General features: G+C 40.9%; 1 protein-coding gene and 1 long non-coding RNA gene across 3 annotated transcripts in view; one reads left to right on the top strand and one right to left on the bottom strand.

Moving 5' to 3' along the window:
• Positions 1–17,120, bottom strand: part of CD96 (CD96 molecule) — a 96,467-nt gene that overhangs the window by 19,186 nt on the left and 60,161 nt on the right. The window lies entirely within an intron of this gene.
• LOC138987585 (uncharacterized) lies at positions 1,015–4,062 on the top strand. The gene is made up of 3 exons (XR_011463930.1): positions 1,015–1,085; positions 1,366–1,741; positions 2,885–4,062. It is a non-coding gene; the product is annotated as an uncharacterized lncRNA (long non-coding RNA).

The raw sequence follows: 17,120 nt of genomic DNA, 5'->3' as shown, positions 1-17,120 counted from the left end.
ATAATGTATTTCTTGATGTAATATTCTCTTAGATATGGACTGCACATTTGGTCAGAATGTTCTAGTAACAATGTTAAGAAATAAAGAGCATTTGTTATACCACTGATGAACATTATAAGATAAAAAACAATCAATTTTAAAGAAAATAACTGCTATTCTTTTTATTATGATTAGAAAGAATTTTCTCCCCAGTTTCTATAAAAAGGGTACTGTAAAATGTGTACAATATTCTCAATATCTTTACAGTATGGCAGCCAATATCTTCTTTCACCCTCAAGCTTTAATTAGTAGTGAATAGCCTGGCAACTTCTCAGATATCTCAGTTCCTGGAAAGGGCATGCCTTAAATAGAAAACAAGGGTAATTGAATCTCTGAAAGAAGTATATATAAGATAAATAAATAAATTGGCATCGTGGCTCGTGTGTGTGTGTGTGTGTGTGTGTGAAGTCACTTCAGTCATGTCCAACTCTATGCAACTTATGGACTGTAGCCTGCCAGGCTCCTCGGTCTATGGGATTCTCCAAGTAAGAATACTGGAGTGGGTTGCCATATCCTTCTCCAGGGAATCTTCCTGACCCAGGAATTGAACCCGCTTCTCCTATGTCTCCTACATTGGCAGGTGATTTCTTTACCATTAGCACCAGTTGTAGGTCACATAAGAGATGATCAACAAGCATCATTTTGCAACACAGCCTACCAATGAACACCAAAGACATACTACACCCCAGCTCCATGAATCAGTCAGACATGTTAGATGCTGTTTCAGATGATGCTATTTGAGGAAAAAAATGTGCAGCCAGCATCAGGATGGGCAGAAAAAAAGTCTTTTAAAGACAGGATACACACAGTTTCATTTATTCAACAAATACTTAGCGAGTTAGCATTGAGGATAAAGTGCAGAAAAAGAGAATTTTTGCCCCTGCCCTCACGGAACATATAATTTAGTGAGAAAAAAGGTCATTGTGGCAGATTACTGGTTGATCACCAGACCCAGTTCTCTTCTTTCAGGCACAGAGAAACTACACTTCCCAGCCTCCTGTGCAGTTCGATGTGGTGGCCATGTATCAAGTCCCAGGCAATAGACTGTGAGTAAGAGTGATGGCTGTTGCTTCAAGGCTTGTCATATAAAAACATCCCACACACGATCCTACATGATCTTTCTTCATGAGCTATCCAGATATTATGATGCAGAGTGATTTGGAAGTCAGCATCACATGTAACAAAGCTGGAAGCCTGGGGTGTCAAATAACTGTGGAGCAGAGCACTCAGCTACTAGCTTGGCCTTATATTGACTCTGTTAGGATAAATAAATTTATATCAAGTATAAATGAAGAAATGCAATTTTGGAATTTGTTGTTATTGCAGGTTGTTTCCTTTCCCTCATAAAGAGTGAAAAAGAACTGCAGTATAAGATGGGAAGTACTCTGGTGGAAAAAATACACAGTGCTGTGAGATTCCAGAGGAGGAACGCATAACCAAGGCATGGAACTCAGGGAAGATTTTCTGGAAGAAGTGACTTAACAACTAGGCTTGAAGACTGACAAGAATTAGCAAGACACAGAGAAAGAGAGCAATCAAGGAGCAGAATGCTCCAAGCAGTGTGAGACAACTGAAGTCTGGTGAGAATATTGAAGGCACTCTGTGAGCAGTAAAGAGATGAGGATGAAGTAAGAAGTTACATCCTTAAAATTCCACAGAGGAATACTGTCCAGCTGGTCCTTACAAGATGCCATGCCCCAGGGTAAGTGAAGGTGGCCTGGACTCTAGGGTGAGGGCTATAGGGAAGAAAAGAAGTGGGAAAGTTTCAAGTGTGGGCCCGACAGGGTTGGTACATAGCTGAATGTAGGAAATAAATAAAAGAGAGAAGTCAGAATAACTCCCAGTTTTCCAGCTTGGGCAGGTGTTTGGATCAAGGTGTCGTTATCTGAGCAAATAAACAGGAAAAATAACCTTGGAAGGCCCGGAGGTACAAAAATGAAATAAAATTGGGACAGATTGCTTTTGACTGCATATGAGATATCATCTTCCAGCAGAGGGCTGGTCATGTGAGTCTGAATCTTAGGAGTGAAATTAGGTTGCAAATGAATATTTGTGAGACATCAGTGTGTAGACAGTAATTGGAGTAACTGAGAGCTCCAAGGAGGATGGGTCCTGGGAGAAGACAGAGCCTAGGATGGAATGATGGGGAAAACTTTCATGTAACATACTGGCAGGAGAAAGGGAGATTGAGAAGGAGGAGCCAGGGAGGCTGCAAGAAAGTCAGGGGCTACATTATTAGAGAAGCCAAGGTGACGGAGGATTTCCAAAAGCAGGGCCAGTCAGCCCAACTCAGCAAATATTTGTGAGGGAAGACTATGTGCCAGATGTTGGGTCAATGCAGTCAAATGCTGCCAAGAAAACAGATTTCCATCTGGCTCCTAACTGCTAGGAAGCCATTGCATTAGACACATGATACTGCATCCAGAGTCTACGAGACAGTTTTGCAAATCATTTGGAGATTTGTAGCTTAGCTATTAAAAGCATCAATTCCAGAACCAGATAACATGAACTGAAGCCTGCCTTAGTTCGAAGTTAGATGTGTGATCTTGGTAGAATCTACTGACCTTTCTCTCTTTCTCAAATTCCTCACATGTAAAATAATAGTACTTTTCTATAGGGTGAGTGTATAAAGTACTTAGAAGAATGCCTGGCATGAGGTAAGGGCTAAAAAGTAATCTTAGAAGCTATACAACAGCTCATCTGCAGTTTAGCTCAGGTGTTGAAAACACAAGCATATCGTAACAATAGATGACTTGAATCTCCTGATGAGTTCTACCATTGCTCCCATTTCCCCAGTCCTTCTAGAAGGGGGCTGATGTGAGGTAACCAATCCTTCCTTCCCTAGGCTGGCCCAAGTCAAGAACTACATTCCAAAAGGCTGTACCAGAAAACGGCTACCTGTCGGGGGAGAAGAGAACGGCAGCCTACTGGGCACTAGTTCTATGATGGAGCAGTCATTTCTCCTGGCAGAGTCACCTGCAACTCTCCTCTTTCACCTCACTGAGCCCCTAGTGGTTTCACATACCTGTGAAGTCATTGTAACGTCTACCTCATTGCCTTCCACCACTCATCAAGTGATAGGAAAAAAACACACCAAAAGACTGCTTACAGGATACATGAAGTATTTGCAGAGTAAGCTCAGATTGTCTCAAACTGAGTATTGGGATCACATTTCTGGACACATAGGGAATTGAGCACTGGCATTCACCCATTGGCTAATCCTGACAAGGTTGCTGGGGAGGTCAGTCACTTCACTCCCCATGAGCTTTCTGCTGACTGTGCTCCACCGCGCCCTCTAGTGGACTTATCAGGAAGTCTCTGCATGAAGAGCAGCTGTGCGTCTCCTCCACAACTTGTTCAGTCACCTGAGTTGTGTGCGAATCTGTAACCTCACGGATGGCAGCACGTCAGGCTTTCCTGTCCATCACCAACTTCCAGAGCTTACTCAAAGTCATGTCCATCGACTCGGTGATTCCATCCAACCATCTCATCCTCTGTCGTCCCCTTCTCCTCCCGCCTTCGATTATTTCCAGCATCAGGGTCTTTTCAAATGAGTCAGCTCTTCGCATCAGGTGGCCAGAGTATTAGAGTTTCAGCTTCAGCATCAGTCCTTCCAATGAATAGTCAGGGTTCATTTCCTTTAGGACTGACTGGTTTGAACTCCTTGCAGTCCATGGGACTCTCAAGAGTCTTCTCCAACACCACAGTTCAAAACCATCAATTTTTCAGCACTCAGCTTTCTTTATGGTCCAACTCTCATATCCATACATGACTACTGTAAAACCATAGCTCTGACTATGCAGAATTTTGTAGGCAAAGTGATGTCTCCACTTTTTAATATGCTGTCTAGGTTTGTCACAGCTTTTCTTCCAAGGAGCGTCTTTTAATTTCATGGCTCCACAACTGGTTCATTATGATTTTATGAACCTATGGATCAAAGAGTGAATTTGAATTTCTCTCTTATCAAGATGGCTTTATCTTTGTCCTCTTTGCAGTAATTTCTTCAGTTATCTATTTTTAAAATTTTGCGTGATTATGTGTTTTCCTTGGTGGCTCAGTGATAAAGAATCTGCCTGCCAATGCAGGAGACCCAGGTTTAGGGAAGAGCCACTAGAGAAGGAAATGACAACCCACTTCAGTGTTCTTGCCTGGGAAATCCCATGGGCAGAGGAGCCTGGCGCGCTACAGTCCATAGCGTCACAAAAAGTCAGATGCAACTTAGCAACAGACTTTTTTTTTTCATAACCATACAAAACAAGGTAAAAAATAGAGAGAAGTAAATAACTAGCTATAAGTAATCATTGGCTACTGTGGGATACTGAAAGATATGATGTGCTTCTGCTCCTCCTAATTACTATAGGAAGAAAAGGTAAAAGAGGAAATGGGGAGGGGAAAGGAAAAACAAGAAAGATATCCATGTTTTAGACAATTCTCAGAAGGATGAGAAAAAAGTGATCCCTTTACTCTGGGACTCTGTTCCTTGCATGGGAAAACACATGGCTTTCATTGTCAGTCAGCAGTCTCTTATCTCCCCTCCCATGGACCAGCATCTTTTATTCATTCATTTATCCACTCTTCCTCCCTCCCTCTTTCTCTCCCTCTCAATCTGAGAGCTGACCTTCACAGTATTCACCAAGTGACTTAGTAAGTGAAGGCAGAAAGAAATGGCTTAAACATTGGTGATACGATCATAACAATGGTAATGACAATGAAGAAAAAGAATGAGGAAGCAATAATCAGAGAACTTTGTATTTTTTTTGTGAGAGCTTCCCTTGTGGCTTAGCTGGTAAAGAATCCAACTGCAATGTGGGAAACCTGGATTTGATCCCTGGATTGGGAAGATCCCCTGGAGAAAGGAAAGGCTACCCACTCCAGTATTCTGGCCTGGAGAATTCCATGGACTGCATAGTCCATGGGGTCGCAAAGAGTCCAACACGACTGAGAGACTTTCACTTCTTTTTCACCACCATCACTTAGAAATCTCAGGCTAATAAGCAACTGCCAGCCATCTCTGAAAATACTTCTTACTTAGAATGAACAGACATTTTCTGATTGCCCACACTGGGTGCTGGCACTGATTGGTAACATATGATTTAATTCTGGCAGGAGTCACTGGGTATGATAACTGGAAATTTCATTTGTATTAAAACGACTGATTAAATGTTCTTTTCTGGAGGTCAAAAAATAATGTGACATAAATCCTTGCTTACTGCAGATTTACTGCAGGGGAAGAATTCATTCAACTCCATCTAACAAGTGGTGTTCGTGGACCACTGAAAAGAGGAACACTGCCAAGACATGCATGCTGCCTTGATCCTCGCTTCACTCTGTCTCTTGCCTGGTTTAGAGAACAGCTCTATGCGTCCTGTCATGAGCAGGCCTGTGGAGCTTGTTGAGGGCTGAATACATGTAGATAAGCTTCTGGGAACAAAAAGATCAATGGCACCTATCACTTTCTTAAAGGGGCCCAAGATCATTTCAGTCTTACTCATCTCCAGCTGAATTTTGTTCTGATCTTGGCCTAAGGGTCTGTATCAAATTGCATGGGTTATGGAAAGAGTGACCCCTTTACTCTAGGACTTTGTTTACCATGCAGAAGTCAGAGCTGAAGCCATCCAGAGATGGCTTTACACAACAGTTCAAGATTAAGGCCCCTTGGCATTACATGACCCAACTTCAACAATCTCAGCATTGGTATCTCTTTCCATTTCCTGTCCATGTTCTTTCATTTATTCACCCAGAATTTGGGAGCCTCTGTCTTCCAGGCATTTTGCTCAGCACTGGGGACGCAGTGATCAGTTTCTCTGGAGTTTAGGTTCACAGAGGATATGGCGTTAGAGACTCACAGAAATCGATCCAAATATGAGAACACTGAAGGAGGGAAGGCCTAGTCAGCGTCTCAGGAAGGCTGCCCTAGGGATGTAGAGGGAAAATGGATACAGGGGAAGGGCTGTGGGAGCTTTCAGGCCAAGGACACAGCGAGTGCAGAGACCCTGCAATAGCCTCATGTACAGTGGTTTAGTAACAGCAATGGGTGGTACCGGTCTGTTCCAGGGCTGGGCCTTTGCAAGCCCTCAGTATTTGTTCTGTGTGTCGAACTGAACTGAGTGCCATCACCATGCACACTCGTGGCCTCAGCATCAGTAGGACAGTGATCAAACTGTGGCACATTGGTGGTGGCCAGCAATGCTTATTTCTCACTGGCTTTATTTTAACTCTGTTTCTGAAAGCAATCGCTTCCTAGAGCCTGACCTGGAGATTCTGTAACTTTAAGGGGACATGTGTATCTGACAATCTCTTGACATCAAGTACAGCATTTTAAAAGACTTGTCTTCATACTCCGTTCAGTCAAGTCTTTATAAAAGATTCGTATTATATAGTCTGCCATGTGAATAAGTCATACTTGCCTTTTGTCTTTTCTGTTTCAAGGTTATGTTTGCATTCACAACATGGCAAATCCTCTTCAGCATTCAATAGTTGGCCTTATATTATGACATACTTTGTAGGCAAGTAATACAGCAAGTATTACCCCATGATAGACAGTTATTTGCTTTGTTTAGATAGCTAGATATTGTTTGCTGGTTGTTTATTTCTTCTTCAGTTTGAATATTTACTGTTATTTAGCCTTGTACATGTCCAGAGATACATAACCATGAGCCTTGGTTTCTAGGAAAGAAGAAGGGGTTTAGAAGAAAATATTGCTTTATAGAAAATGTCTTGCTATATTAATTCATGAACTGCCATGAGGTTAGATGAGATTTGAAACTTTTTGAAGCCCATTTCTATTAAAACTTAAAATGTTTTTTCACTGAGGTTAAAAATTACCCTTTATGTTATCACTAGAAATTCAATTAAGTCGGAAGTCAACTCTAGTCAGTTCTGAGTTGAATGTAGGAGACAGAACATGTTCTGTAAGAGCCAATTTGGCTGGCTGTTTGTGACATTAGAAAGCAAAACCCAGCCTCTTAACCTGGACTCTAGCCATCTTCCCAGTGACTGTCCCTCTCACTGCCAGAGAGGGAAGGGCAGGGAAATGCTAGAGGCCTTACGGTGATTAATTTGGGAAAAGTCTGAAATATTTTCCAAACAATTTAAATTAATTATTTAACATGGATGACTGTGTGCCATATAAAAGACAGGTGAGCAGTTGTGATGTGAGGCAAGTGGAGGATAAAGGATACAATGGCAATGATCACAACAAAAGGAATTGATTTGGTCATTGCTTTCTTCTTCAAGGAATTAAAAAATACAAGGTGCTGATTTATTTTAAGATTAATTTTGCTTACTGGACTCTTCCTATCATCACAGCATCCTTCTTGGCTTGGAATGTGTAAAGCCTTAGCTTTAGACTTGCTCTTTATGCATTTTCACATTTCATACTCTTAATAACTATGTGATAATATGACTTTGTTTTTTAATATAAGGAAACAGTATTAGAGAAGCGAAATAACTTTCCCTGGGTTACAGAGCTAGTAGGTGGCAGAGATAAGAATTGAATCCAAGCCTGTCTGACACCAAAGATCACATTCCTTCCTTTCTGGTGGCTTTATAGTGCAGAGATCCTTGTTGCAGCTCACGTTACCAGAACCAGGGCTTAGTCATGGACGTGTTTGGTCATGGTCCCTAACACACAACCACCCAGAACGGAAACCTTTATAGCCTCGGCTTCTCTCCTCTCTCCCATCATCACTTCTTAGTTTCCTGTCATGAGACTACTCAGTGTTCAGGTCCTGACCAGGTCCTTTTTCCTTTAGAGAGCCTTCTTCTTCCCTTTCTAAAACCCTTCCTTTGTTAATCACTTTCTCCTTCACGCTTTAGAAAATACCCTTAACTCCTTCTCCCCCAAGGCTTTATTGAGTTACCGATACTTACTGATGACCATGTATTATCATTGTTCTAGGTGATGGAGATTTATCAGAGACAAATCAGACCCCAAAATCCAGTCCTCATGGGATTTACTTTCTTGTGGGGAAAAGTCAGACAAGTAAATTATACAAGATGTGAAAAGACAGTCAGGAGAAAAATAAAACAGGGAAAGAGGACAGGAAGTGAGAGAGAAGGTACTGCAGTTTGAAATGAGTTGGTCGTGGAAAGCCACATCGAGAAGGTGACATTTGAACAAAGACTGGGAGAAGATGGTGTGTAAGCCATGCAGATTTTCAGGGGAAGAATTTCTAGGCAGAGGAAACAGGTGAGAAGACCTTATGTGGGAGTGACTAGGGCATGTCGGAGGGACAGCAAGGGGGCCGAACTTGGTGAAGTACAGTGAGTGAGGGGGAAAGCAGAGAAGTGAGAATATAATAAACATGTGACCTTTCAGGCCAACTTTACAGATACCTGCCTTTTCTCACGCCCACTTCCCTCCTTCACTCGTGAGAACATGATCTTGGTGATCTTCACTGACATCCAAATCTATCTCACACACAATTCTAGATTTTTTTTTTAAATTAAAACATAATCACACACTTTAGACAAAAACAGACTGGTTAATTAATCAACCACTCTATTTCCTACCCTGGGTTCCTATCATGTTCCCAAAGGGATTTACCATTGTTGTTGTTTAGTTGTTAAGTTGTGTCTGAATTTTTTGCGACTCCATGGACTGTAGCCCGCCAGGCTACACTGTCCATGGGATTTCCCAGGCAAGAAGACCGGAGTTGGTTGCCATTTCCTTCTCCAGGTGATCTTCCAGACCCAGGGATCTAAACCTCATCTCCTGCTTTGCAGGTCGATTCTTTATCACTGAGCCACCTGGCAAGCCCTCAAAGAGATTTAAGGGAACTAATAATAAAATGTAACATTTTGATGCTATGAACCAGGTACTTTAACTGTTTTCCATGCCAAGTTTCCTCTGTTGCTTTTGGTAACCCACTGAGAAAGGCACTACCCATGCTAACACTCTTCCTTTTCTTCTTTGTCTCTCTTTCCCCATTTCCTTCAAGCATCCTCACCATGGCCATGCTTTTCAGAATTCTGTTTATTACTTGTCAATCCATCACACTGTGGCCAAGAACTACAGCTTTCTGTGGACCATCTCAGTAGTAAATCATAACCTCATCATGCTTGCTTCATTTTCACTGAATTTATTGTACTTACTCATTCTTTAATTTTTAAATAAAATTATATATACTTAATGTGTACACTCTGTGTATAAGTTAAATAAGCAGGGTGACAATATACAGCCTTGATGTATTCCTTTTCCTATTTGGAACCAGTCTGTTGTTCCATGTCCAGTTCTAACTGTTGCTTCCTGACCTACATATAGGTTTCTCAAGAGGCAGGTCAGGTGGTCTGGTATTCCCATCTCTTTCAGAATTTTCCACAGTTTATTGTGATCCACACAGTCAAAGGCTTTGGCATAGTCAATAAGGCAGAAATAGATGCTTTTCTGGAACTCTCGTGCTTTTTCGATGATCCAGCAGATGTTGGCAATTTGATCTCTGGTTCCTCTGCCTTTTCTAAAACCAGCTTGAACATCTGGAAGTTCACAGTTCACGTATTGCTGAAGCCTGGCTTGGAGAATTTTGAGCATTGCTTTACTAGCGTGTGAGATGAGTGCATTTGTGCGGTAATTTGAGCATTCCTTGGCATTGCCTTTCTTTGGGATTGGAATGAAAACTGTCCTTTTCCAGTCCTGTGGCCACTGCTGAGTTTTCCATATTTGCTGGCATATTGAGTGCAGCACTTTCACAGCATCATCTTTCAGGATTTGAAATAGCTCAACTGGAATTCCATCACCTCCACTAGCTTTGTTTGTAGTGATGCTTTCTAAGGCCCACTTGACTTCACATTCCCGGATGTCTGGCTCTAGGTGAGTGATCATACCATCGTGATTATTTTGGTCATGAAGATCTTTTTTGTAAAGTTCTTCTGTGTATTCTTGCCACCTCTTCTTAATATCTTCTGCTTCTGTTATGTCCATACCATTTCTGTCCTTTATCGAGCCCATCTTTGCATGAAATGTTCCCTTGGTGTTTCTAATTTTCTTGAAGAGATCCCTAGTCTTTCCCATTCTGTTGTTTCCCTCTATTTCTTTGCACTGATTGCTGAGGAAGGCTTTCTTGTCTCTTCTTGCTATTCTTTGGAATTCTGCATTCAGATGCTTATATCTTCCCTTTTCTCCTTTGCTTTTCACTTCTCTTCTTTTCACAGCTGTTTGTAAGGTCTCCCCAGATAGCCATTTTGTTTTTTTGCATTTCTTTTCCATGGGGATGGTCTTGATCCCTGTCTCCTGTATGCAGAGTACATCATGAGAAACGCTGGGCTGGAGGAAGAACAAGCTGGAATCAAGATTGCTGGGAGAAATACCAATCACCTCAGATATGCAGATGATACCACCCTTATAGCAGAAAGTGAAGAGGAACTAAAAAGCCTCTTGATGAAAGTGAAAGAGGAGAGTGAAAAAGTAGGCTTAAAGCTCAACATTCAGAAAACGAAGATCATGGCATCTGGTCCCATCACTTCTTGGGAAATAGATGGGGAAACAGTGGAAACAGTGTCAGAATTTATTTTTTTGGGCTCCAAAATCACTGCAGATGGTGACTGCAGCCATGAAATTAAAAGACGCTTACTTCTTGGAAGGAAAGTTATGACCAACCTAGATAGCATATTCAAAAGCAGAGACATTACTTTGCCAACAAAGGTCCATCTAGTCAAGGCTATGGTTTTTCCAGTGGTCATGTATGGATGTGAGAATTGGACTGTGAAGAAGGCTGAGTGACGAAGAATTGATGCTTTTGAGCTGTGGTGTTGGAGAAGACTCCTGAGAGTCCCTTGGACTACAGGAGATCCAACCAGTCCATTCTGAAGGAGATCAGCCCTGGGATTTCTTTGGAAGGAATGATGCTAGAGCTGAAACTCCAGTACTTTGGCCACCTCATGTGAAGAGTTGACTCATTGGAAAAAGACTCTGATGCTGGGAGGGATTGGGGGCAGGGGAATCAGGGGATGACAGAGGATGAGATGGCTGGATGGCATCACCGACTCGATGGACGTGAGTTTGAGTGAACTCTGGGAGATGGTGATGGACAGGGAGGCCTGGCGTGCTGCGATTCATGGGGTTGCAAAGAGTCAGACACGACTGAGCAACTGATCTGAACTGAACTGAATGTGTACACAGGATGATTTGATATACATATACATAGTAACATGACTTCTACACTCAGCCCATTAATATGTCATCTCTTTACACAGTTAATTTTGTGTATACGTGATGAGAATGCGTGAAATCTATTCTCAGTAAATTTTCAACATTCATTACAGTATAATTAGCTATTCATCATGCTATACATTAGATCTCTAGACTTATTAAACCTTCTTAACTCCAACTTTGTACATTTTGACCAACAGTGCCCCATTTTCCTATCTCCTCACCCCTGGTAACTACCATTATAGTCTGCTTCCAGAGTAGACTCTTTTTAGATTTCACATGTGAGTGAGATCCTGTAGTCCTTTTGCTTTCTGTGTCTGGTTTATTTCACTTAGCATAATGTACACCATGCTCACCCATGTTGCACATCAGGATCTCCTTTTTAAGGTCAAATTATATATATATATATATATATATATATATATATATACACACACACACACACACATATATATACACACACATATATATTTTTTAGTCAATGGGAACTTAGACTGTTTTCATGTCTTGGCTATCGTGAATAATGCAGTGAATATGGAGGCACAAATATCTCTTAAACTTGGCTTATTTCATTTCCTCTCTGTATATAGTAAAAAGAGAGATTCCTGCATCAAATAGTAGTTCTACTTTTAAATTTCTGAGGAACTTCAGAAACCATTTTCCATGTTTTTTATACTATTTGCAGTTAAAGTCTGCATCTTCAGTTCAGTTCAGTCACTCAGTCGTGTCCAACTCTTTGTGACCCCATGAACCACAGCACGCCAGGCCTCCCTGTCCATCACCAATTCCCGGAGTTCACTCAAACTCATGTGCATCGAGTCAGGTATGCCATCCAGCCATCTCATCCTCTGTCATCCCCTTATCCTCCTGCCTTCAATATTTCCCAACATTAGGGTCTTTTCCAATGAGTCAGCTCTTCACATCAGGTGGCCAAAGTACTGGAGTTTCAGCTTCAACCTCAGTCCTTCCAAAGAACACCCAGGACTGATCTCCTTCAGAATGGACTTGTTGGATCTCCTTGCAGTCCAAGGGACTCTCAAGAGTCTTCTCCAACACCACAGTTCAAAAGCATCAATTCTTTGGTGCTCAGCTTTCTTCATAGTCCAACTCTCACATCCATACATGACCACTGTCTGTGTCTTATACTCCCATTAACAGTGTACAGGGTTCTCTTTTCTCCATATCCTTGCCAACACAAGGATACCTTTAATTTTTTGGATAACAGGTAAGAGGAGATATTTCATTGTGGTTTTGATTTTAATTTCTCTAATGATTAGTGATGATGAGCAGCTTTTCATATACTTTTTGGCCATTTGTATATCTCCCTTAGAAAAATGTCCATTCGGGTCTTTTGTGTATGTTTTACCAGGTTGTTTCTTGTTTTGCTATTGAATTGAAGGAGTTCCTAATATATTTTGGTTTTAACCCCTTATCAGACATATGATTTGCACTTATTTTCTCCCAACCCATAGATTGCTTCTGCATGTTGTTGTTTCCTTTGCTGTGCAAGAGGTTTTTAGTTTGTTTTTTTCTCTAAGTTTGATGTAGGACACTTGTTTATTTTTGCTTTTGTTGCCTGAACTTTTGGTGTCATATCAAAGAAGTCATAGATGAGGCCAACTGATGTCAAGGAGCTTTTCCCCTAAGTTTTCTTCTAGGATTTTTATAGTTTCAGGTCTTATATTTAAATTTTAATCTATTTTGAGATGATTTTGGTATATGGTGTAAGAAAAGGGTCCAATTTAATTCTTTTGCAGGTGGATATCCAGTTTCCTAGGCACCGTTTATTGATGAGACTGTCCTTTTTCAGTGTGTACTCTTGGTACTTTTGTTGAAAATTAGTTTGGGTATATTTCTAGGCTCTCTATTCTGCTCCACTGGCCTACATGTCTGTTTATGCATATACCATACTGGTTTGATTACTGCCTCTTTGTAGTACATTGAGAAATCAGGGTGTGGTTTCTCAATCACTTGAGAACTCTGTGTTCTTAGCAATGAAACACAGCTCTATGTTTCCAACTCTGTTCTTCTTTCTCAAGATTGCTTTGGCTATTTGGCGTCTTTTGTGAATATGAATTTTAGGGTTGTTTTTTTCTATTTCTGTGAAAAATACCACAGGAATTTTGATAGAGACTGAATACATTTTTGAATCTGTATATTGCTTTGAGTAGTGTGGACAATTTAACAATATTAACTGTTCCAATCCATGAACAGTAGATGTCTTTTCATGTGCTTGCATATTTCATCAGTGTTTTATAATTATCAGTATACAGGTATTTTACTTTCTTGCTCAAATTTATTCCTAAGTATTTTACTCTATTTTGATGCTATTGTGAATAGGACTGTTTTCTTCAAAAAAGAAAGGACTTCTTTCTTTTTTGTTGTTGTTGTTGGTGTCACTGAATTTCTTCTAATTTTAACGTATAACGCAGAGCAGAATTTTCAAATGGAACTCTTTGTACCCTGGTTTGAGGAGAGGTCCCAAAGGCTAAGAATTATATTATATGGCAAGTCATCTTCACTTCTAAAGTAGAGTTCTAGACCAGCTATGAAGGATATGTGAAGTTAGAGCAGAATGGGCTCTGTCAGTTCCATCATGCACCCCAAGGCCGTGTAATCATATGGAAGCAGTCCTGGTGAGCATTTCTTTGGAGAGAGTTGTCAGGGAGCTGTGAATCAAGTCCCTTTTCATGGAGGAAGAGAAGAAGAATATGCTTCCTTACCTTAGCCAAGTGAAGTGTGGGTTCACGAGACCCCTCAGAGTTTTTGACCTGTGTGTATTGGAGTGTGGGACAAAGAAGACTGGTGCCAGGCTAAAAATGCTGCACTGGGAGTCGGTGCTTGGGTGACAGTGCTAAATGGGCATAGAGAAGAGAGATACAGCCATACTGAGGAGAGGAGCACTTCCCCCAAACAGAAGCTGAGGTACATGTTTTCCCAAACAAAACAGGATACGACAAAAAGAAATCTCACCCAACAAAAATACTGAGAGGAACAAAAAAGTCCCCAAGTAGAAACTAGCTGGTGGTGGGGAGAAGGGCAGGCGGTGCTGGGCGCAGGAAGCAGGAGACTGAAGGACAGCGTGGCCCACGGGGGACAGCATCCGCAGGCCAGTCACGGCTTAGTGAGAAGTCTGATGAAGTGCTGCCACGAAATCAAGATAGCACTTTTTATTTTCCTCATCCTTATGGCACCTAAATGACATTACAGTAAAGCTGACAAGGAAGAGCTTTCCTTACCTACCCCTCCTCATTTTTCTGCATTTTGTGATCTCCAAAGAGAAATTCAAGCCAAAAAGTAAGAATGGAGAAGAGGATGGAGCCAGGAAATTTCAACCATACCTGCTACATCTCTCCGCTCCCCACCACACACATAAAAGATACAACCTGACATTCCAGGATTCCACAGTTGAAGTAGACCCAAGCTTGGTGGAGAGGAAAGACAGAAGTTCTGAATTAACTTTTTCAAATTTTGACATTACACTGACCTGCTTTTTAAATTATGGGTACAAATCTGTTCTTGTGACCGAAAGGGACCGGATAATTATTATACAAAAATCACCAAAAAAGCCAAGGAAAATTACCTAAAATTTCTTTCAGAAGCTAGGCAGAAACTCTACAGTGCTCATTTGAACAAGGAATGATAGGAAAAAAGAAAATTATTCTTTTTGCTAAGCTACTCAGTTTACCTTATTTATTCAACTAAAAACAAAGGTAAAATTCATTTGTAAGTTTAGGCTGCTACTGTCATAGTGATCTGGTTCATTAAGCTCAATTGTCCATGACTTTGCCTACTTTTATGCAGACTTAAAGCTAAAAATCTAACTTATTTTCTCAAATAGTAATGTTTTCACTTGACCTTCCACTCTATTGACATAGCATTTATTGACATGGTTACCCAGTCTCCTTGACAAATGTGTAATTTTATATTCCATCAATTCACTTGCAGCATAAAAATAGAGCTTTTAAATCCACAATGGCATTAGCTGGACAATTGAACTTTAAAGAATATAGGTCAGCAAATACATCTAAATATATCTGAGTCAGCCTCATTAACCTCTGATATCAGGATAAGGTGGATATTGAGCCTCAGGTCAACAAAAAAAGATGTGTGGTATGAAATCTTAATTTTTACATACAACTTTTTCCATGGAAGGCAGATAGAGAGGGGGAACATGTGCTCACTGAAGGACTGAAGGCAGTGTGTATTGCTGGATTACTGGTCCAGAAAGAATTTTCCCCCTATGGGGGAAGATGCCAGTAGGCAGGACAGAGCTCATCACACATCATGTGGTGTATTCACAGACACTCAATAATTAGTAAATGAACTGAAGAATTTCCAATAGCTTTTCCCCAGAGGTAACTCACCTCAAGGGGGGAAAACTGAATAAACAAATACCCAAGGTAAATCAGTCATCAAGGAGGCTACCCTTGACTTACGTGCAACAGCTATGCAAAGAATTGAGAAATTACTTAATGAACTGTAATGCGTGTCCCAGGCGAATGATGGTGACAAAGAGGGAATGTCCAGAATCTCCTAGGATTCAATGGAAAGCATTGAAATTTTATTTGGATACTGTACATATCTCTGGGCAATAAGAATTATAGTATAATGATGTTGAGAGGAAAATGGAAAACAAATGGAGAAGGAGATTTTTCTCCAATTTATTTCCAACTGAGGAAATGCTAGCTCCACTTCTGGAGGCTGCATTTCTCAGAAAGCACTGGTCTAGAGAAGGGAAAGATTAATATAGGCATAGCTGTCATATTGACCTTTTCATAGCAACAATACCAACATCATACTAGAAGGGATTTATTCAATGTCCAGTGACATTTATTGAGCACCCATCATGTACTCTCAGAGGCAGTAAGACTCAGGCTTTCAAGCTAACTGTCTAGGTTCCATCTTGGCTCTTTCACTTTCTGCACAACTTTGGGTAAGTTAATTAACCTCTTTGTGCTTTGGTATCTTCATCTGTAAAATGGGTTAATGATAGTACCTATACCATTGCTTTTTGGGGAGGAGTCGGTCAGACAGTAAAGAATCTGTCTGCAATGGAAGAGACCTGGGTTTGATCCCTGGAGAAGGGCATGGCATCCCACTCCAGCATCCTTGCCTGGGAAATCCCATTGACAGTGGAGCCTGGCGGGCTACAGTTCACGGTGTCACAAAAAAGTTGGACATGACTCAGTGACTAAACAACAACAACAACAACAACAAATGAGATAATACATTAACTAGTTTAGAATAGTGCCAGGCACACCAGAGGCACCCAAATATTAACAAACATTATTAAAATTATTGCTTAGTAGTGCAATACAATCAGAGCGGTTGGTAAAAATTGGGGAAAATTAGTAGAAAAAAGCCTGGAAGACCCTTGTACAATAGTTTTACTAAAAATGTTTAATTTATTCTCCCACATTTAGGCAGACAACCCTGCTGAGACATCTGTCACACACATTACTTTCCATTTCTACATACGTCCATTTTAGTTTAGACCATTATCTCTTTCAATCTACATCATTTGGTCTTCTGTTTTACTTACATTTTTCTTATATTAAAATAGCCATAGTGGCTGTTTGTTGATGATCTGATCACAGCCCAGATACACATCCCATTAACCTAAGCTGCCCTGGAGGAGAGGAAACCCACTCTAGTATTCTTGCCTGGAGAATTCTGTGGGCAGAAGAGGATGGTGGGCTAGATCCATGGGATCGGAAAAGAGTTGGATACGACTTAGCAACTAAACAACCTAAGTTCATTCCCACCTGGTTCCACCTCACCTGAGCAACTTGCAGCCCCCTCCCCAACAAGAGTTGTCAGCACTCACCCTGCTTGTCTTCCCATGTCCTGTATGCATTGTATGTCTTTGCTCAAGACTATTGTCTGAAGATCTGTCTCTCATCTTTCTTCCACATGCGTGTATATTTCT

The sequence above is a fragment of the Bos mutus genome, chromosome 1 (assembly GCF_027580195.1).
Source record: "Bos mutus isolate GX-2022 chromosome 1, NWIPB_WYAK_1.1, whole genome shotgun sequence".
Classification (NCBI taxonomy): Eukaryota; Metazoa; Chordata; class Mammalia; order Artiodactyla; family Bovidae; genus Bos; species Bos mutus.
This window is presented reverse-complemented; position numbering and strand designations above follow the sequence as displayed.